Here is a 22875-nt window from a genome sequence, read left to right on the forward strand (position 1 = left end):
CGCGGGGCTGGAGGTGGCTGGCGGAGGGGAGGGGCGAAGAGGGTCGGGGGGCGGCTGCCCCCCCCCCTCCCGGCGCCCTCTCCATTCATGGAGAACCCGCGATTTCGGGCGCTTCCCGCGTGGCAGGCGCGCCTCTTGAAAGCCTCGTTGAGCTCCCCCATTCACTTCCCCTTCCTATTACTGTTCCCGAACATTAACCTCGTATCGAATCCATCCCCCGGTCGTTTTCTAGCTCCGAACACGTGCGGTGGGGCTTGAGAGGGTGCGGGGGTTGGCAGGAGTGTCTCCAGAAGCCTTGGACTGGAAACTGAGTTTTCCCTTTTGGTGGTCACTTCGACCATGTGTTAAACCTTTAATTTTGCTTGTCTAAAAGCACTCCGCCTGGCACGCGGGAAAAGACACGTTGTCTTCTGGGCATTTTGAGTGTAGACTCAGGTTTAGAGAAAAAGCGGAGGCGCCTTTGCTTAGGCTTTAAAGTCAACCTGGTCACTGTGGGGCGGGGCGTTGGTTCCTCTTATCCCTTTCTCAGCCCTGTAGGAAAAAAAAAAATCCTGTCCTTTGTAGGATCAGTGATAAACCTTAGCGAACGCAAGTTTTATTGGGCTTTCATTCCTTCTCCTCTGGCTCCCCACCCCCCGCTCCTCGCGTTTTGGAGTTTCGTTTGGAAAGTGTACAAAACCCTGTAGGTGTAGGGTGCAGCAGGGTGTTGGGTGTTTATAGGCACATTCTGCAGGAACCTGCAACGCTAAGCACACACACTCCCAAGCTCACCTGGCGGATGCTGGGCAGCCAGGTGATCCCGCGGTTGGCTCAAAGCTCAGGAGCCGCACAGGTTCAAGCCCCGCCGCTTCAGCGCAGCGGCGCTCAGAGGGGGTGGGGGGAGTCGAGCTCAGGCTCAGGAATGGAGAGCATCGCCTCCCCCCACTCCAACCCTCCCAAAGAGTAAAGCTGTGTTTCTCTATTAAGGCATGGATGGTCAGAAAAGAAAAACAGAAAAACCCGACGGTCATTTAAAACTAGATGGCGAAGTGACCCTGCCTGGGTTCCAGGCTCCCCGAGTGTTGGGGAAGGAACGAGAGGAGGGGCGGAAAGAGGAATAGGGAGGTAATGGGGACGGAGTAAAAGCAAATCAGAAAAATAAGAGAAAGGAAGAGAAAGGGAAAGGTCGGGATCTGAGAGCACGGTGGAAGGAGGGTGGGTGGGGACAAGCAGATCCGAGGCTCCCGGATACCCGGGCAATGCGATTCCAGGTGTGAACGCGCGGCGCGAGATCCGGAGCCCGGGCGCTTCCGGGACCCTCCAGCCACCGTCTCCCGCCCGTCGGGTCTCTGGGGCGCTCAGGATCCGGAGAGGGGCAGGGTCGGGCCCGGCCTGTTTATTTAAACTGCTCGTTGGGTGCATTTCAGCTTGGACCGGGGCTGTCTTCCTGAGCAGCAGATGCCATAGGCGTAGGTTAGGAAGGCGAGCGCCTGCCGTCTGTTCACCCACCTAGCATCTTACTCCCCTCCCTTGGAAAAAACATTTTTTAAAGACCCGAACTTCCCCCTCTTCCTGTCTGATTCAGCTGCAGGGCACGCCTCACACGACCGAAAATAGCTCTGGAAATGCATTTGCTTTATAAAAATGAATTTTTCCAATAAGATTTGGGGAGGGGGGCGTCTGGTTGCCGGCGTGGGCGGGGCCCTTCCTCCCGGGAGGAAAAGGAACCGCAAGGCTCGGTCCCTCTCCCTCCCCCAGGCGCCCCCGGGGAGGGAGCCACTGGGCGGCGGAATCTCGCCTCCGCTCGGGGAGCCACCACGCGGCTTTTTCGCGGAATTTTGACGTCATCCACACGTGGGGGAAGGGGCTGGGAGAGCGAGAGGAAGCGGCGGGGGAGGGGGCCGGCGGGCGGGGGGCGGACGCTGGGCGGGTGGCGGCGGTGGCCGCGTCCCCTGCACCCTCGCGGCGCTGCGGGCGCCTCCGCGGTTAGCGCTGCGAGCTGCGGGGCTGCGGGCAGTGTCGCTTGTCCCCCGCCGGCACGCTGGGTGGAAAAGCCTGGACTTGTTTTCCCAAAAGCCGGAGTTGCGACCCTCCTCCCATACCCTCCCCTTTCCCGTCCTCGCTCCCCCCCCCGCCCCCGCCATCTTCCACCCCCAAGGAGTTTATTTTTTACTTTGAAATCGGGAGCGGTTTACTCCGAGAAAAGGTTTTTTTCTTTCCGTCGTGGTCCAGTTCTGCTTGAAACCATCAGACCGAATATCGCGATTGCGGGTCGCGGCTCCCCGCCACCAGCTTTCTGTCCTCTCTCCAGCTAGGGATACGTGAATGTGCTCTTCTTTTCCTCGGGTACTGGGTTCCGCATTTACTTTCACACCCAGAATTCTGTATGCGCGACCTACTCCTGCTTGCCTCCCCTCCCCATCCGCTATTTAAATATCAGCGGGGTTGGTGAATGCTGTGATAATTACACGTAAGATATATCCCCAGTGGATGGATGTGAGCAATATTGGACGCATTCTGCTGTATTAGGAACAAATCCGTTTAAAAATTTGCGTGTCAAAAGAGTTCCAAAAATAGATGGACAAAAAGTTGCAGGGCGGCTCCCCTCCCTTGGCTAGATACCTATGAGGTATCCCTACTCAGGGAGAACCTTCTAGAGCAGGAGGGCAGAAAACTGCAACTGCAGAGTGAGTCCAAGCTCCTTCATTTCCCCTAAATTTGGGCAAAGTCTTTTTAATCTTTCAGTCTGGGGGGTGATGTATATAAATGTGTCATTATTTTCTAACCCATGGTGATGGTTATGAGTTTATGCTGAAATTTACAAGAAGCTTCAGTGGGGATGCTTGGGAGGAAAATAGTTACAGCTGCCTCTTACCTCAATGAATCAAATGCACAAGCTAGGGGCTTCGAAAATGTGGATTTGAGGTGGAATTTTTTGTTTCAAATGTAAGGGAGAAGTTTTCTGTTTGAATCAGATATGAAGTGTGGAAATGTTTCTTTTTTAAGGTGACAGAGTTTGGTTATGAGCAGGACTTTCTTCCTTCGTTTTAACAAATTCCCTCTATTTTTAACTTATTATTTATTTCTTTTTCGTTTAGTAGTTGTTGGTCTAACCCAAGAGTCTTTGTTTTGTTTCTCCTGGAAAAAAAAAAAGAGTTAAAATTAATAAAAATGTCAATAACTGCTGTTGTAGCTGAGCCTAAGCAAACTGTATTTAAGAGTGCTTGCTTTTTGGTCCTGATTTCATGGACACTTGGTTTGTGTGTACAAAGGTAGAAAAATAGAATAAATTATTTTTTTTAAAAAAAAGAGAAGGAGACAAAGGAAGTGTTTTAAAAAACCAAAAAGACAAATGCCCTTTAAATTTTGCTCCAGGTTCGTTTCAGACATTTAATTCTGAGAGGTCAAGTTAAGCATTCTGTAAATACAAATCCTTAATAAAATGTCAAGACCTCCCCACCAGAAAATTTTTTTGAGGAATAGTCATTTTTATTTGTTTTCCAAAAGCTTTAATTTTGTTCAAGTTCAAACATTCATTCCCCTTTAAAATGTCCACTTTCCCAGTAAGATTGAATGTTCTTTCGATTTCATGGTTTTATTCAGCTATGTATAACTTGCAACCGAATTGAAGCACTATAAAATATTTCTAATAATATTCCTTATTTCATATTTTATTTTACAATCTTCCAGCACAAGGATTGCCAGCATCTGTTGGTACAGTTCATAACAATTCCACAACATGCTGAATTCGTATATTCCACACTTTTAAAAACTAATTAATAAAAACTGGAGAAATAACTTTCTTGTTGAGCCTTTTTTTTTTCCCTAGTGGCAAATCAGGAGGCAGACTGAAAATTTTTCTGAAATTATTTTCTTGGTGGCCTTTTGTGGACATTAGAAGGAATGAGTTTTGAAATGTGAAATAGGTCGTTTTTAAAGTTTTGTAATCTTCAAAATGTGCACTTTTGGAGTGATATGTTCTGTATATTTTAGAATTGATCTGAAAACAAGCAGCTTGTGTAAGTATGCTCTACAACCCCAGTTAGGTTGGATTTAGACTCCTATGAGGAATGCATTTCCTCTTTGCTCAGCCTTAAGTAAGGGCATCTGCTCTTACATGAACTTGAAACAAAGTCTGTGCCTATGCATTATGTAAACAACTTAGAAGTACAAATCCTGAGCAGAGGGGTTTCTGTGGAAGGTGAAGTTAGAGCAGAAAATCCAGTTTACAGCTGGTCTGATCAGCTGTAAACTAATTTTATCTGGTGTATAAAGGTGAGTTCCTACAAGCCTTATTTAATAATAATAATTATATAATTTATTATTATTATCATTATTCTTCCCCTATTCTCCTTCTCCCTCTCTCTTCTTGCAACAACTGTGTCTTCACTTTCTTTTTTTCTTAAAATATAGTCATCAAACTGTAAAGAAATTATAGATATAAAGTTAAGTTTTTGTCCCTGGAAGTAACATCAAAAGGATTCAATTTTGCGCTTTTGAAAATAAATAGTCACCAACATTTACTACATCTATTGCCCAGGGAAAGGAAAAAACAAACAGGATTAAAAAAGAAAAAGAAAATTTCTTTTGCCTCACTTTCAAAGCCCTTCCTTCATCGTGCCCACAATATGTTTCCATTTTTTGACAGAAGCCAGTTGGTCAGTGGATAAATGCAATCTCAGGACCAAAACTCTTTTCTGGTGTCATAGGAGGTATTCTGAAGCAAATGGTTTGGGTTAGTTTACCTAAGATTTCGGATGAAATACCTTACATTTGGCATCCCATCACCATCAGTTATTTCAGGATTGTGAAAATTTATTTTAAAAAGAATATTTTGAGAGAAGGGATCCTAGATTATGGATTAGGTCTGTACAGGCCATTTTGTGTGTGAGTTTTCCTGAAGTCATTTAAACTCTGGAAATTTAGTTGTATCAAGTAGCAGCACATGATCTCTATTGTATGATTTCATAAACCAGCAAATAGCAAGTTTTCCTAGCCCCGTTTTTTCTGAATATTCTTCCAAAGGTTCTTTCTAAATAAAACGGTATATTAATTTAAAATTCCCTTAACAGAATATTGAATTGGGCTCAAATTTACTTGCTTTTGTACAAAAAAGTTCATATAATTACTCTTTGTAGTGTAATTACCAGCAATTTCATGTCATCTAGCAAATGATTTAAATAAGTCACTATTTGAACTAGAGTTAAATTTGCTACACTTGGGATGAAAACTCAAGCAATCAAAGTCCGACTTCCATTTAGAGACACTGAAGAATTTACCTTAGGCAGACTGTATGTTTCATTTGGTGGAAATCTTTCAGATTTGGGAAAGCATTCGTCTCTACCATAGATTAGGTGCAGTCTTGTTGGAGACAATTCCTGACATTTTGGTCCATCATTGAATAAGCCTTCTGTGTCTGAGACTCTGCGATTGAAATTCTATATAGCATTCATCCAGGTTATTCATGCTGAGAGATCACATATGTGTTAAGCTGATAACATCACAGGTCTGTGCGGAGATACACCGGAGCATGTCAGGGGCACGCTTCAGATTTGTAAGGTAGAATTTAAATGGTTTTGATGAAAGAGTCAAATGGGCTGAGATTTCTGTGCAGAGTGTTTGGCTTTTGTGATTTATTCGTTTGTTTATTTGATGAAAAGTGAATCCATACCAAGTGCCAAACACTATAATAAGTTTTGGGGCTCTAGTGAGCATATGATAGACAATCAATGTTTGGGAAGGTAGGAAGGAAGGAAAAAGGGTTGAATAATACAGCCTCTGCCCCTGAGAAGCATATTGTCTTGTGATTAAGCATGGGAAGGAATTAATATCCCAGATAAGGGAATGTTTTAAAAAAGAATAAAATCATAGAACAAAAGACACAGAATAAGATGCTACTTTAACCATATTACATGACCTACCTTAAACTAGGGAGATGGAAATTTATCTTTTCTTTAAACTCCATCTAGTCAAGTAATTACTGCTTGGATTTCATAGTTTTTTGTTGTTGTTGTTATGTTCTTAAATTGTTTTTAAATTATGTTCTTAATTTGTTTATAATCTATTGGAAGTAGTTGGATGTCTGGGTTGCATGTTTGGGGGCTTGGTTAGTCCTTTTTAAGTCAGCAAAGACAGAGCCAGTCCCTGGTACAACATTCTGAGAACATTCCTTTCTTTGAGGAACTGTATTTCCTAGAGCATCTGTTTTTGTTAAATGAACCCTCCCTGAATCTGTGACAGGGTATCGATTACTGTTTCACTCCTTTGATTAGGGGATTTGGGGTCAGAGTAGCCCATTTCCTTGTCCTAGGTCACCCAGACATTGACAGGACAGAATGGAGACGTCTGAGTAGTCGGGGTGTCTTCTGGAATCCGTGGAGAAAATATTGTAGTTGTTGTTAGCATTATGTTGTTGAAACAACTCTAGGCTAGAAGTCAGACAACTGGAATTCTGTTTCTTATTCTGCTCCCAGCTAGCAGGGATAGCTTAAGTGTTTCTGAGTCTGAGTTTCTGCACCTACTAAATTAGTTGGCTGTATTAAATGATCGTTAGGTTTCCTTTGAGCTTTAAGTTTTTGAAATTCTGACAGCTCTATTATAATCATCATCAAAATAGGAATCATATCTATATAGTGCTTTATATATTTTATGTATAATATGATGATTCTTAAATTGTGGATTGGGTGTGTTATCACTTCCAAATATTAATTAACTCATCAAGGGTTGGAATCCTTTAAACTCAGTTCCTCACACAGGTCAGCTGGGGCATGTTGTCAGCTGATGAAAGATGCTGTTTTCCTTGCTCTGAGTTGATAGAATAGGATGGCAGTCTTGAAAAATACATGAAACATAGAACTCTGAGAATTATAACTCTGTGCTAGGGTGGCTAAGGGAATCCAAACACACAGGTTAAACTAATCTCATGTTATCTGTATAACTCAAACAGAGCCCCCATTAGAGCACATATAGACATATAGTTTTGAATGGGCAGAAATTTGAAGATACTTCTTTAGACACTAAATGACAGCTCAGAGCTCTCCTGGGCCTCTTCGAAAGAGACTCATTCTGAGCTCCATGGAACTCAGGTGGCTCCTTTGGTGAAAAGGGAGTAAAGCAGATTTCCCAGAGTTGCAATCTTTAGACAAAACATCCCTCCGTGCTTTCTGGCACGTCCTAATAACTAGAAACAAGTAAGCAAAGCTTTCCCCTATGTCCCACTTTCCTCGCTCACTTTTTATTGCTTTGAGCATGTGAGAGAATTCATTCATTGGGGTTCTGCTATGCAATCCAACAAAATGCGCTTAGATGCAAATCATTTGTTTATAGACAAAAGTTTCCTTCTTAAAGTGTGGCGTCTGAGAAAGAGATACTTGTAATTAATAAATAGTTATATCTGGGATAGTTTCTCAGTGGTGTTCTAGATAATAAAAAGAATATGTATGGTATATGGTATCACGGAGACAGCACTGGACTTGGGTTGGGGGTGTGGGTTCTAGTACCCACTCTGCCTCAAGCTGTGTAACCTGAGCAAGTCTCTTACGAGATAACAGCATTTTAGAGTCGTAAGGGACTCCGTGCATCTCCCAGTCCAAACTCCCAACCATCCCGAAGGAAGAACCCCTTTAGAGATTCCCTGAGAGATGATGATACTCTGTTCAAACAGTTCTTCTGATGGGGAGCTCATGTCCTTATAAGGTAACCCCATTCTCTAGCAACTTTGAGCTAGTCAGTTCTTTCTTAGGTTGAACAGGATATTTTGTCAAAATCCAAATCTAGCAACATTACCAAGTGTCCACCTGATGTGTACTAGGTCCTTTGCCTTATAGAATCTTCTCAAGAACCATGTGATGTCAGAATCTCAAGGTACAGATAGGTTAGATGACTCACTGGAGGTCACACAGCTAGTTAGTGGCCAAATTTCCTGACACCTTCTACCATAAAAATGCTATCTCTGGCCACTGAAAAAAGCCAGAGAAAGCCATTTCTCTCATTTATCCTGACAGTTGGTCAGATATTGGAAGGTACCATCCCTTCATCCTCTCTCCCAGGCTGGACTCCCCTTCCCTTCAACTATTCAGTTGGATGTAGCCCCTCACCAGCAGACCACCCCGCTTTGGATCCTGATTTACTGAGATCCACCTTCAAGCATGGTCACCCTCTTACAGTGTGGCTAAAGAGAATTAGCCTCTTGGAGCAGCTTCAGAAACTGGCAGAGTATCAAGATGGTTAAGCAAAACACACTCGGGCCATGGGCTGCTGTGTTTGCCTCCCTCCACCCCACTATCCTGGAGCAAACATCCTCCTGTTCTGTTGGAGGTATGCTAATGTAGACAGGAAAGAGAAAATGCTTCTATCCTGTCTTCTGGAGGCTGATGTCACTAATGAAACCCCGGACTGCACCTCATTTTATAAAATGGGTGCATTAAACTAGGGATGATCTTCCCTCAGCTGTGTTCTTTGGTCCCAGGGAACACAAGCAGTATTCTCCGAAAAAATAAGAGAAGGGGGCAGATTTCTGCTCATGTAATAAACTTATCCCAATGTGGCAGGTCCTTCAGTTGATCATGAAAGGAAACCCCTCTATGAAGGGTTGATGCATCTGACCAATGGTTGGATGAGAGATCTGTGGTCCCTTTCAGATCTTGGATTGTGAGGCAGGATAGGGCACTGTTTCCCCAATGGTGGAACAAGATGATTTGATATGGTAGATGGAAGAATATTTTTGATTTTAGTAGATATAGGTTTATGTAAGCATGTTTTTTGTTTTTTGTTTTTTTAAAGAAGGCAACTAGCACATCATCCTGTGATTCCTCAGATATTACTGCTAGGCTTCCATGTAATAGATCTTGGCTCTTGGGTATCTCTACCCACTGCTCACCATCACTGTGGGTCTGTTGCTCAGTGGCTGCTGCCAGCAGGGTTTGATCTTAAACCGCCCAGTCTAAGCTCCAAATTGCCTTATCCTCGAGAGATGTGCACTAGGAGGTAATCTTCCAACCTTGGTGGAAGGGACAGGAAAACCCATCAACGCAATCAAAGAAATGGAAAGCACCTTTGACACTGAATCCAGTGTTTCCCAAAGTGAGGTAGGTGTACATGGAGAAGCAGGTTTTTTTTCCCCTTAATTTCTCATCAGAAATCATGGAGGTCAAAAAAGTAGTGAGATGACATACTGAAAATGATGAAAGGAAAAGACTGTCAACCAAGAATTCCGTATCCAGCCAAACTATCCTTAAAAAAAAAAACAAAGGAGAGATAAAAATATTCCCAGATAATAAAAAACTGAGAGATTTGTCCCTAGCAGACCTGCCCTACAAGAAACACTAAAAGAAGTCTTTTAGGCCAAAATGAAAGGTCACTAGACAGTAACTCAAATCCATAAAAAGAAATAGAAAGCATTTGTAAAGGAAGCTACATAGGTAAATGTAAAAGACAGTATAAATGCATTTTTGTTTGTAGCCTTTTTATTTTCTTACCTGATTTAAAAGACAAGGTTTTTCTAATATCCCAATATTTTTCAAATATTGGAGAGTTTTTCAAATATTTGAAGCCAGCTCTCATGTCTTTTCTCACTTTCAATTTTTTTTAAGTCACCTTTGTCCTAAAAAAAGTTTCCTGGAGTACCATGAAATTCTCTTATAAAGAAGACTCCTGTGGTGTTGAGAGGAACCAACATTCGCAGAGTTTCAAAGTTGGAAAAAAACAGAGATTATCTTTTGCAAACCTCTAATTTTATAAATGAGTAATCTGAAGCCAATGCAGTTTAAAATCATTGAGTTGGTTAATGGCAAACCAAGGTCCATAATCCTGGTTTCCAAACTCTTTGTCCAGTACTCATCCCAACATTTTCTTTCTGTGATAGTTTTTCCCCTTTGCTTATGAAGGAGGGTTGCTGGCTTTAGGTAAGAGAGACTAAATAATTATTCTTTCTTACTCTTCTTTCAGTGGGTGGTATCCTTCAACTTGAATTTGCCATAGAAGGAAAAAGCTAGGAGTAATGGAAGGAACTACAATGGGCATTAAAAGACATGGCATCTCATCTTCTTTGGTCATTAACCAACGTCTATCTATTGAGCACCTACTGTTTACCAGTCACTGTGTTAGGGATTACCTACAAGATTTACTTTAAAAGTGTTCAAATGTGTCTCCTTCCTTGTGTGTAAAATAAGCAGGTTGTACTGCATGCCGTCCAGTCTTCCAGCCAAGACCAGAATTTTGGGAGTTATCTTTTTTAGAATATTCTTATAGTTCCTGAGGCTTCTTCTTTATCCCTCTCAGCCCTGTTTCCTGGACTGTAAGTGGCAAAGGAGCTGTAGAATAATTTCTCTAGACTTGTCTCCATAAAGCATCCATGGGTTGTGACTCCTACTCTTACCCACTCAAGTGACATTTCGTTTTCTGTAGTCTGATCCAGGATGACACCATGAACTTCAGTTTGATGAGAGAGTCTTTGATGGGATGCCTGGAGTTGCTGGAGTCTTTTTCTTTTTAGGTAGAGAGAAGCCAACCTGAGAACAGAGCTGATGCATGTAGGAAGGCAGAGCTGAAAAAAATCGAAGAGAACTAGAACCAAAACCCCATCAAGTACCTCCTGAGTTCCCCCCAATTTTAAAATTTAGTATTTAAGCGACTTTGTTTTATTTGTTATCATTTACAACTAAAAATATGCTAATTCTTACTCTATAATATTATCATTACCTCCCTGTGTATACCCAATCCTTCAGCATTAGATTGTAATGTGCTTTGGAACAGAAACGAATTCACGATGCCTCCTGTTGCCCTGCCACCTAGTGTAGTCCCTGGAACATGGTATCTCCTCCTTCACCTGTGCCCCATGTCAGGATACTCACTTCCCCAGGTATCAGTGGACTCTGAATATCTTTGAGGGAGGAGGAAGAGGTGGTCAGAGACCCAGAGAGGACTGACCACGATCTTCTTTGTGTTCTTATTGTGGTCCAAATGTAAGAAAGCAAAATATGTAAACAGATTAGCTAACCTAGGCCTTGTACACACAGGACCTTCTTTTTTCCTCTAAGTTGCTTGAGAGTACTATGATGTTCATGCTACAGATGAGACCCTGATGCCTAGAGAGGTTATTGAACTTGTGTAGGTCACACATCTCTGACATGTCACAATTTAGGATCTTGCAGTCAAATTTCTATACCTGTGTCTTTTAAGTTTTCGCTCCACTTTAAAGAAAATGAAACTAGGAATCTCTGACAATGCGTTACAGGTGTCGCTTACACACGAAAGCAGATGTAGAGTTCCTGTCAGCAGAACCACCCTGAAATAATGTACGTTTAAGTTTAAAGAAAATGTTTAAGATATGTTTGATTCATTTTTTATTTCCCACTTTCAGATAATGTGCCACCTCTCCAATCACATCAGAAGGAGCTTCTGGTATTTATTTTCTTCTGTTTTTTTTTTGGGGGGGGGGGGCATTTAGAGTTTCAAAACCTAAATAGGATCATGCCAACCACAGTGTTCTGTAATTTGATTCTTTTTCAGTTAACAATAATCTCTTGGAGTCTTTCTGTGCCAGTACCTAGAGATGTACTTCATTCATTATAACTACAGAATGCTTTTTCCATAGTAAGGATGTACTGTAATTTAACCATTTTCTACACTTGGTGGACATTTGGGTGCTCCTGCACCACCAAGTTTTTGCTTGTTCCATCAAGCATTGTCATACTTGCTCCTTTGTGCATTTGGGTGTCAGTGATGGGAGAAAAACCTTGAGGTCCTGATTCTGTAAAGTCAGTAGTCCCTAACTTTAACAACCTTACAGTCTATAGGGGAGTAGACACCTATACACATAGCTTTCACTTTAATATAAGAGAGAAGGAGACAGAGGTCAGCTCTGTGTTGTAGCGGTACCAATGAGAGGCTGCCTGGAGGAGGTGGCACATGAGTTGGGCTTGAAGGCTCAGAAGACTCTGATGCTTGGTCTACTTGTCTTTGTATCATGCCTGGCAATGTGCCTGTTATTTGGATGGGCTCTTTATTGGAGCATTTGGTTGGGTGAATGTTGGGCAGAGATGGAAGGGAAGGATGCTCTGGGTAGTGGTGACAAAGCCCTGGAACAGAAGTGGAAAAGTATATGGTGTGCTCAGAGGACGTGGTGGCTGGAACATCGGGCACCTTGGGGGAAGGTTGAGGGGAGGGAGATGTCAGGGGCATGGACTAAAAAACACCCAGGAAGGATTTAGTTTTGCTTGGAAAACAACGTTTCTTCAGGGTGTGGGATGAAGGTTGGGAGGGGAATTTAAGGACAGAGCCAACAGCTCTCTGGGATGATGTGAGCCAAATAGACAGATCCATGTTGTTTATAGGTCACCCAGAAGCCCCAGGGTTTACTGAATCTGTACTATGGGGGTCTTTGTGCTTCACTTTGGGGGGTTGTTTCTGCTTTGAATTCAAGAGGAAAAGCCAGGTGGAGGAAAAACTACAAAGTTTCAGGGGAGAAAACCACAACCCTCTTAATTTTAGCTGCCACTGTGTCTCCCTCTCTGAAAACCATCTGTATCTGCAGTCTGCCCCATGGAGTTCAACTTGCAGTGTATTTCATTTGTTCCATAAAACATCAGATGCAACTTTAATGGCCTAACCCCAAAAAGATAACCTGACAGCCATCAAACATGCAGCAGCATTCCAAATAACCTTTGACTGGAGCCAGCCTTCTACGGGGCCATGTAGATGTCAGACACACACAACTCGAGTCACGCTGACATAGCTGGGATGCCTGGATTGCGGTGGAATCTCGGGGGTACCAATCACGGGCCGGACAGAAGCCATTGGCTGGAGGGAACAAGGCCAGATGCTCACCATCTCTGCAGGGGGAGGGTGTTGATGGCAGCGGAGTGACACTTGCAGCCAGAAGAGGACAATGACCCCACAGCAGGATGGTCACCCGTCAGTGAGGCCACGGGGCAGAGAAGCGTTCCAAGGGGCTCTGGCCACCACCACGCCCTTCTCCCCCCAACCAGGAAAGTTAAGCCGGTACAAGATTTTCCCTAAAACTACTTTGTCTACTGCTGTCCTCAAGAGTTTGGGAAAGGCAGCGTTGATAAGAAGGGCCAAAATTTGTTGAGCACTTTCTGCTCCGAGACACTGTGCCAGGCATCTTACAGAAAACTCATTTAATCCTCACGGCTCCACGATGAGGTAGCTTTCACAGTCCCCATTCGACAAGGGAGGGGACTGAGGCTAGGAAGGATTAAGGCCCTTTCCCAAATCCCACAGCCAGCCAACTGGCAGTTTCAGGTCTTGAACCAAAGTCCGGGCTCCTAACCACTACTCTCAACAGCCTCGTTGGCTGCTTCGTGCAATTTGTGCCACCCTCCGAGGAGGCGAAACGGTGTGGAGCAAGTAGAGAAAGATTCTGAAAGGAATTCTTTTCACTCCCCTGGTTTCCTAGGGGTTGGCGTGGTAGATCTGTTTAAAAATGCTGCTCATTCCTTGCTTGCTTACTTCAGGGACTGTGATGTGCAAGATACCAGGCTAGGCTGAGCGAGGAGCTGTGAGGGTGAGGGAGACCTGGCGGTGGCCCTCAGGGAGGCTGCAGGCAATGTTGCAGCTGCATTGGGAGGCTGTGCTGCAGGGCAGCATCTTAGATCTCTGCTGAGTTTAGCTATTACTTTTCTAGCCAGGCTTCAATCCTTCTTACTATCTCCCTTCTTTCCTCCCTCCTTCCTTCCCTGCCTTCCTTCCATCCCTTCCTCCCTCCCTCCCTCATTCCTTCCTTCTTATATAAGATTTTTCTTCTTCTTTGCTGTATAATATAAGCCTTTTTCTAACCTACTTTGTACTACGTAAGGTGCTGAATCATTAACATAAACCACTGGCATACACCCTCTCCTTTGGTCCTCCAGCAGGCTAATGAGGTAAGTACTATTATAATCCCTGTTTGAAGAAGCTGAAGAAACTGAGGCTCAGAGAGCTGCAGTGATGTCCCCATTGTCTGCTGGACTCGGTAGCCCACACTCTTAACCACTGTAGCAACAACATAATAGTAATAGTAATAGTGCCTGACTCTGTACTAGGTGCTATTTTAATTATGTCTTTTATATCAATGCATCCAGGCCTCACAGCAACTATTATCCCTGTTCTACAGATTGGGGCACTGAGTTGCAGAAAGGTTATGTAATTTGCCCAAAGTCCCCCGGTTGGCAAGTGGCCGAGCTGGGATTACGTTCTACTGCTTATGTTTTGCGAAAACAGAGGAAGACCTGCCTCAGTTACTTGAAATTCCCTGGGATGGCCTAGAGTGGGATGCAACGTGAGAATAACATCCCTGAGCTGAACAGGGAAGGAATGCCCCTCACGGGGGAGGGCGACAGCGACCAGGGGCCCAGGGCCCCACCCAGAATGCCCCACACCTCCTTGCAGGTTGGCATCTCGTGTTGGCAGCACAGCTTCGAAGGGGGCCAGCAGAGCACGGTCCATGGGAGCGGAGAAAACCCAAGGGAAGGGCCCGCACGACCTCAGCCTTCAGATCTGGGAAGGGCTGTCCTGTGAAAGAGGGGATTTAGTTAGCTGCTCTCCCAAGAGCCAGGGAAGAAAAGTAGGTTTGTGTTTGGGCAGCCACAGGGGGATTTCAGGGAGAAAGAGGATGACATTCCCAACAGCATCTAATGTTCAAGCCCAGAAGAGGTGACCACAGACCCTGTTTTCAAAGGAGGGGGCCTCCAGGAAGAGGGGTGAGCCACCCTTAGCTAACCTCCTCAGGATCCCTGCTTCCTAACCTTCTGCCACTCTATCCAGCTTTGAAGTCTTGGCTCCAGTGTCTCCTCCTCCAGGAAGCCCTCCCTGACCAACCATCCCCACACCCACAGGTCTCACAGTTCTGCTGAGGGGACAGAAAGCCCAGGTGCCCTGGGGTCCAGACCCACCCATACCATTCAGGGCAGGGGTCCCAATGGGCTGAGGCTCCATTTTCAGTTCTAGGACCCCTTTTCCCCACTAACACTCACACCCCATTCTTGCAGCAAATATACCCTGTCTGCCATTCATTTCAACTTGGGTATTGGTGTCTTGTCACCTCTCTGGGACGTTGTCTCCAAGTGTTGGTGGCTCCTTGCATGATATCCGGCTAACACATATTGAACACTTCCAATGTGCCGAGAACTTTTGTAACCGTTTTCCAGGGGTTATCTCATTTAACCCTTCCATAACCTTATGAGTAGTTATCATCATCATCATATTACAGAGAAGGACTGAGTGGCTAAGTGACAAGCTGGGACTTGAACACAGTGTGTCTAGTGCCAAAGCCTGGGGTTTGTCTCTGACCTGTCTCTCAACAGATGACAGGCACCTTGGAGTCAGGGAGTATAAAACTTATCCCATTGACTCTCCTATAGCCCCTAGCAAGGGCATACTAGGGATGTTCAATAAATGTCGGCTTATTGACTGTTCAAAGACACATCTAGTTTTTTTTTTTTTTTTTTTTTTTTTTTTTTTTGAATGACCAGTGAGATAGGTGCTTTTGAGGGGATAAAATAGTGGTGAATCCTTGCCAGGCAAAATCAGGTACTTTTTAGAAAAAGTGAGAGCTTTGTAAGCAGTCTCCTAGAAAATTTGATTCCGAGTCTTTAGGGTACAAAGAGAAACGGGAGAAGCAGTTGGGAATGAGGGGTGCGGGGAGACACCCAATTTCAGTCCAACCTTAATTAATTGACTCTGCCAGTCAGAATATTTTATTAACTACTCTTCTTTCTTCTGCCCTCCACTTGTAGGAGAATGTGAAATAAAACTGACTTGTACAAGGTTTGATGTTGAAAACGCACTTTCCAGAAGATACTTTCCAGAAGATGTCAAGGCACCAGGGTGGACTCAGTTTTCCTTATACCCCCTTTGTCTACATCTCCAGTCCCTGATGGTGAGACATGGGGCACCAAGCAGAAGACCACAAAGAAGGTTACGTTCGTTGTTCTAAGAACAACTTCCTAAGATAGGAAAGGAGGCATCTGTTTTTGAGAGATTTTTTATAACAATTGAAACGTAGAGGATTTCTTTTCAAGTCAACTTTCAACTAATAGGAAATGGAGCTTGGAAGAACTTCTCCAAACTCTGGATGTTTTGGCCAATTGACCTTTTACTGTAACAAGCAAATTGGAAGCCACAAATAAATTGGGGAAGAAGTTCTATCCTTCACCGAAAGATTTGTGTCTTAACTATATACTTTCTCATGCTGCTTCTTTAAACAGAGAGCATTCCTGGTGCATTTAAAGGGATTTCATTCACTTGAAAGTGAGATTTATGTATATCTTTTAGAAAATCTGGTGAGGTGCTCCTGATTGCTTAAAAACCCTAAAATCTGTATCAGTTTAGAGCTGAAAGGAGCGTCTTGCCTCCTCATTTTAAACATGAAGAAACAGTGGCCTGGAGAAGTTAAGTGACTTGCTCACGTCACGAGGCCTTTCTGCTGCGGAATCTGGGTGAGGATGCAGGCTGTCCAATTTCCAGTTTGCCCCTCACTGCTGTGCAAGATCCCCAGCCATCCCCCATTAGGACTCCACTTGGTCCTCACCTGCCATCATGGATGTTTAGATTTTGCTTTGGCGTATTCTCAGACATAAACACAGAGAAATAATATAATTAACTCCTGTGTACTAATCACCCAGCTTCTACAATTTTTAAAGTATGACCAATCTTCTTTCATCTGTACCTATCCCCAGCCCTGCCCCCATCCCACCCAGACTGTTTTAAAGAAAATCCAAGACCTCATGTAATTTTGCCTGTATACACTTTGTGTGTGTCTTTAAGAAGTCTCTCACACCAAAATATATACCCACAATAACGTGATCACAACTTAAAAAAAGAATATTTCCTTAATATAATAAATTTCCCCAATTGTCTTATTGATGTTTTTGTTTGCATTCGGTTTGTTGGAATCGAGATCCAACCAAAGTCAGGGGCTGGGTCCTAGATGTCAGCATGATGTACCAGTCAAAGTCCTTGTGTGAGAATGTCTGCTGAATGAAGGGAAATAAATTGTGTAATAAAGACACTTTATCATAATCATAGATCCCATTCATATCTGCTTTTATGCATCATGAGCTTCTTTGCGCCCATGACATTTTCTGAAAGAGGGTGGGCAGGTATCAGCTGCCTCATTTAGGCAAAGGAAACCCAGGCCAGGAGGTGGTTTGGGACCCAATTAGTGGCCAAGCCGAGACCACCCAAGTGGTCTCAAGCCTGTTTCTGCAACAGAGTATCCTTTTAACACTGATCGCACTAATACTACAGCTTCTACTTTTGTGGGTATCATTCGCTTCTGACTTCTTCTAGACACTCTGTGACACCTTCATAAGGACCCTGTGCAGTAGGTGCCTTTATTATCATTTTGCTGCTGAGGAATCCAAGGCACAGAGAGGTTGAAACATTGTCTCAAGGTCGCCCAGCACCCAGAGCATTTTTCTGCATTGAAACCCAGGTCATTCTCATTCCAGGGCTCGTGTTTATAATGTCATGTACCGGGACTGTGTCACAAGGCAAGTGTGAGTTTCAGTGTTTAAAATTTACCTTGAATTTTCCCTTTTAGAATTTGTCTTTATGAAATAAAATGACATTTTAAAAAATTCTGCTATTCAGGCACTTCATAAGCATGGATGTGATTTTCCATTATCCAAATCTATGAAATTCTGCATGACTCCCAACTAAGTAATTAATTGCTGAAAATAAATCCTAGACTCTGGACCTGTCTGTCCTAACCTCACACGGCCATCGGGTAACACCACATCGGCCCCGTCCTTGGACTGGCCCTGCTCACTCTGTCTTGTGCTTTCAGGAGCAATCAAAGCCCTTTTTAGAAAATATTTTCTCGTCTTCTGTGGCCTTGGATGGACAGACTTTTCCACTAGGCTTTTTTTTTTTTTTTCCCCAGCCACACAGGCCCTTAAGAAGATGTAACTCCAGGCTCCACACCTACTTCAAACATGTCCTGGGGCCTGGCCGGGGGGACGTGTGCGGGATTGCCAGGAACCCTACGGAGAGGGAGCCCAGCTCCCCGAGTCTGACCGTGGTTACCGTGTTCACCGAGACCTTGGGGAGGCCCCCCGTCAGTGTAGGGGTGCTTTTTCTCACACTTCCTCAAACAGCATATTCTTGTTAGACAGCTGTTGCTTGCAAGGTCTTCTTTCTGCCCCCGGTCGCTTTTCCCATGTTTGTATCCCTGTTTTTTTCCTCCCCTTCCCTTTTTAAAGGGCTTTCCCCCTAAGTCTTTCTGTCGCTGAACAGCTGCGCTCTGATATTAGATAGAATGTTTTCTGTACTCACCACAAGCTTATGAACAAAAGGGTTTTAAGAACCCTGATAAATGAACAAGGTCTCTGGGAAGATGAAATGTTACCAACATTTCAAACAATCAAAATCCTTGTGCATCTCGAAGGGTTTGCCTTTTCAAAGCAGTGTCGGGCGGGTATTTTGTCTTGGAGCCTTGGAGACTGTGATTTTTTTTTTTTTTCAGTCTCGCTATCGACCTGACATGGGAAAGTGGTCAGAAGATGGCCCTTTGCTGGCATCAAAGCCGTAAGCTTGCTTTCCCATTGGCCATTTGTCCCAGTTTGAGGCCCCTTTGGAGAGTTTTGGGGGGATCTGTCACCAAAAAGAAGCCAGGGCTGGGCTTTCAGGTTTCTGTTATCTTCCAGTATTAAGGTTTTCTTCTCGTTTGAATAATACTCATCACCATCCTGGACAAAGCCCTACCTGTCTGCTAGGTCTCTGCCAAGCATTTGACATCCTCTTTTTCAATCTGCAGCGCAATTGTGGGATGTTCACCTTACTACTCCTAACTTTCAGATGGGGAAACTGAGGCTCAGAGAAGTTAAGCCAATTGCCCAAGATCATAGCAAGCAAATGGCAGAGCCCAGATTGGAACCAAGGTGTTTGGACTCCAAAGCCCCTGCTTTCTTTGGTATGTGTGAAATCTCACAGTGTCTGGCCAGGGATGGCCAGACGGGGGGTCCTGGGCCATTCTGCTGCTCTACCCTCGTGCAGGACTTCTATCTAAACCGAAGGGCTATCTTTTCTTTACCCGTCTCCCCCACCTCACCTCCTGTCCACACCCCCTGAATGGTCAGCCTTAATTTTTCATTTTCATGTTATCCAAACCTGAGGTTACTTGCTCTGGTTCCCTTGCAGCCCAGTCCAGGGTCCAAACCCAGTCAATTTGCTCCCCAGCCCAGGCCTCTTCCTGGTACTGCCTTACATGGGAACAGAAAGGTCAAGGCTTAAAGTAAAATGACAGATGGAAAGAAAAGCCTCCCCCAGCCTGTGGAGCTCCGTGAAATCCTTCATTATGGGATTTCCCTTGTCAGGGCTGCAAGGAGAAGCCTGAAGGCTACAGCTAAAATCTACAACACATAAAGGCTCTGTATACACAGATGCTGCTCATCACAGTGAGAACATCTGACAAGCAGTCCCAAGGGTGGGGGCTGTGGGGTGATGGGGAAGGAGGAGGGAGGAGAGGAGAGGAAGGAAAAGAGGGAAATGGCCAGCATCGTGATTTCATTTCCTGCCTGTTGGCACCGTGCCTGCTCTCCTGCACAGAGATCCGAAGAAATGGTCTTTTGAAAATGCAGCAGGAAAGATTTAGGCTAGACCCAAGGAAGTACATTAAAACTTCCTGAACCTAGAGATCCAGGAATAGATGATCAAGGTATCTCCTTCTCCGGAGACCTTTAAGACTAGGATTCAGATTCATCGTTTGGGGGAGTTTAGGGATGGACCGCCACGAAGACAGAGGCATTCACCCGATCATTTTGGCCCCATGAATTCAGGAGGGCATAGTCATGGCTCCCTCTGGAGGCATTCTCTTCCCCTGAAGCCTGAGTGAGGTCAAGACAGTGAGTCCCCACAAAGCAACCGCCAAGAGGCAGCTGTGTACGAAGCAAACTCCAGAAACTTCTGCCTCTGGCCACACACACGTGCTGTACACCTTTCCTTTCTCTCTTCTGCCTTCATACTTCCCAAGCTTTTCCAATTTCCTTTGCCCTTTGAAGCTTCCCTATGGAAAAATACAGACGAAGTATCTTCCTTTGTGCAGCTATCATGCTGATACAGAAAACCTTGCCGAGGACACAGGTCAGATACCGAAGCATATGATGACGGCAAGCTTGGGGATGGTGGTGTGGGAGGGGGTGGGCCCAGCCTTTGGGAGAGGAGGGGGGTAGGTTCTGATTCCTGGACTTGGTGAGGCTGCACAGAAATGAACTGCTCTCCCTCCCCTGCCCCATGTGCTCCCCAAAGGGGGCACCTCCAGGTTCTTTTGTGCCTGGAGAGGCTACGAAAGGTGCAAAGACATTTTCGCCAGGGCCTCTGGGAGTGTGCTCTACTGCCTGGGGTAAGGAGTGGAGACTTGGAAGCGGCAGTAGCGTGGCCTGTGGAAGTCAGGAGCCAGGTTCCGTGCCAGCTAAAGAGCTGGGGGACCCAGGGCCACTCCTGTCACCTCCACTACTCTCTGGTTCTCTTTCAGCCAAAAGGGGTTAGTCTTAATCATCTCACTTGCCTCAAAGGGAAATCGTGAGGATCTAGTGAGATAAAATTTGGAAAGTTCTTTGAAAGGTTAAAAGTGACATTTAAGGATGGTGGCTGTTTTTCTGGATTTCAGGGAGTGGAGGGAGAGGAAGCAACAATGAACAACCCCATCCCCCTCTGCCAGAATTTGCCAGGCCTCTGCAGTGGCAATGACCGTATCTTGCCAGAAGCCGTGGGAGGAAAGGGGCTCAGAAGCCAGCAGCAGTTGGAACTCCGAGCAGCATGGCCAGCAGAGCCTGTGGCCGGCAGAAACCACCCCACCTCCCTCCCAGCCCGACCTGCTCCAAACCCCAGGAAAGCCCGAGTTTCTGTGGTAACTTCGGCTGTGCCTGCCGAACCCGGCTGGGGTGGGGGAGGGTGGCTGCACGCTGCCAAGTGGTGCTGGTGGGCATGGAGGGGGAGCGACAGCTGGAGGGTAGAGAGTTAGGGGAGTCAGAACCTGCTCCTGCCAACCTGGGCTAGGCCTGGGGGCCGTCGCCTGCTCTCAGCTTAGGCAGAGCATCAGGGGCTCTCGGTGGGGGCAGGACGATTTGGAGAGCCTCTGTGTGAGGTGCTGGAGAGGGCCGGGGCCAGCAGGCAGAGCACAGAAGGGGAATTGGCCTGGCCTGGCTCTTCCACCAGGGAGGAGGCTCCTTGCTTGGCTGGGATCATGTGAAAAGATCCCTGGGCTTACTTTCCTGCTGCTCTTGGTGTACAGAGACAACCCCCAGCCCACCCCCATCACTGCCATTATCCTAGTAACACCCAGCCCCACATAAAGCCCCACTCTCAGAAGGGCATCTGGATGGCCGGGATTTTCCAGTGTGCTCCCGTGGACACACATGGGCTCTCTCTCAGTTCTCCCTTTGGCCCAACTTCCTCGCAAGCAGGACCAGAGTGGCAGAGGGAACTGGAGGTCTGCACGAGATATGACCAATGTCACTTCAGGGCTCTGGGCTTTCCAGGTCAGCTCTCCAGACCCAGTTTTATCCCCCTAGACACCGGGCAGCAGCTTTTATAGGGTGGCCCCTTGACACCAGCTGGCCTCTCGTAAAAGGCTCCCTGTCCCCTTCCGCAGGACATAACATTTTAAGACCAATTTAAATAGCACATAACACGGTTTTAAAAACTAAAATACATAGTTATTGCTACACATGGCAATTGAGCCAATGACCTTGGCTTGCTGGCCCAAGGAGTCCCCGATGGTTGTTTCAGCCCTACCGCAGGACACACTCCGTCCCCCTCCCCGCGGCCTTGGGAGAGTGCTTTTCTAATTTCCTTTGCCTCTCTGGGCCTCAGCTTTCTCATCCTGGAAAGGAGGGGGCGGACCAGGTTTCCTTCCAGAAGGAACACTCAGTAACAACAATGCTAACTTTTACTGTGGACTTGCTAGGTGCCGTCCATTTTTTTCTTTTAATCCTCGCTCAAATAATTTATAGTTCTGGTTGGTACAGGCTTCACCCTTAATGCCTCTTCTCTGTTACTCGCCTCACTTAAAGTTTTGCCAAATTCTGTCGATTTTGCCTCCAAATTTGCTGTGCCCTTGACCCTCTCCTTTCACTGGCTCCCTCACCACTGCCATGAGTGGTTTGGCCCCTGATCAGCATGTACCTGGAAAGGTGCAGGAGCCTGAAGCACACCCCTCTTCACGGCTGCCTCCTCCATTCAAATGGTTTTTCCCAGACCTACAAGTGCCCAACTGAAAGCCCCAAGTCCAGGCTCCTTGGTGAAGCCTACAAGATTCATCAGGAGACGTGACGACCGTGCCAGCCATTAAGAGACAGGTATTTATTATTGGTAGGCGTTCAGTTATCCTGCTCTTTTTACAGGTGAGGAAACAGATTCAGGGAGGCACATACAGCTGGTTTCAGTGTGGAGCCTCAGTCTGAACCCAAGACGCAGAGACTCCAAAGCTCACACCCTTTCCTCCATCCTGCCGTCTCTGTCTCCAGCCTCACTGCCCTCCACTTTTCACTTCCCTTACTTAATGACAGTACTACGCACCTTGAGGTGCCAGGCAGTTTAAATCTTCTGGTCTTTACCTGGTGTTGCTTCTTGCTAGTGGTGCGCTCACATGCCTGTCCTGAAAACAGGAGACTCCCATTCATGCTCCAGAATCTCGTTCAAGCATCTTGTCCTCGGTGATGTCATCCTGGACATCCTTAACTTGTGGTAACTGTTCCCTCTTCCAGTTAAAGTGGTGTCTTTTTCATACTTCCGTTAACTCCATCAGTCATATCATCTAGTCATTATTTCATGATCTCTCTGAGCCTCTGTAGGGTACCAAGTTTTATTTGTCATTGGTACCTTACCCCCAGTTACAGTACCTGGTGCTAACATTTATTGAACAATTTTCAAAGCTTCTCATGGGTTATCACATTT

The sequence above is a fragment of the Choloepus didactylus genome, chromosome 8 (genome assembly GCF_015220235.1).
Source record: "Choloepus didactylus isolate mChoDid1 chromosome 8, mChoDid1.pri, whole genome shotgun sequence".
NCBI classification, from domain to species: domain Eukaryota; kingdom Metazoa; phylum Chordata; class Mammalia; order Pilosa; family Megalonychidae; genus Choloepus; species Choloepus didactylus.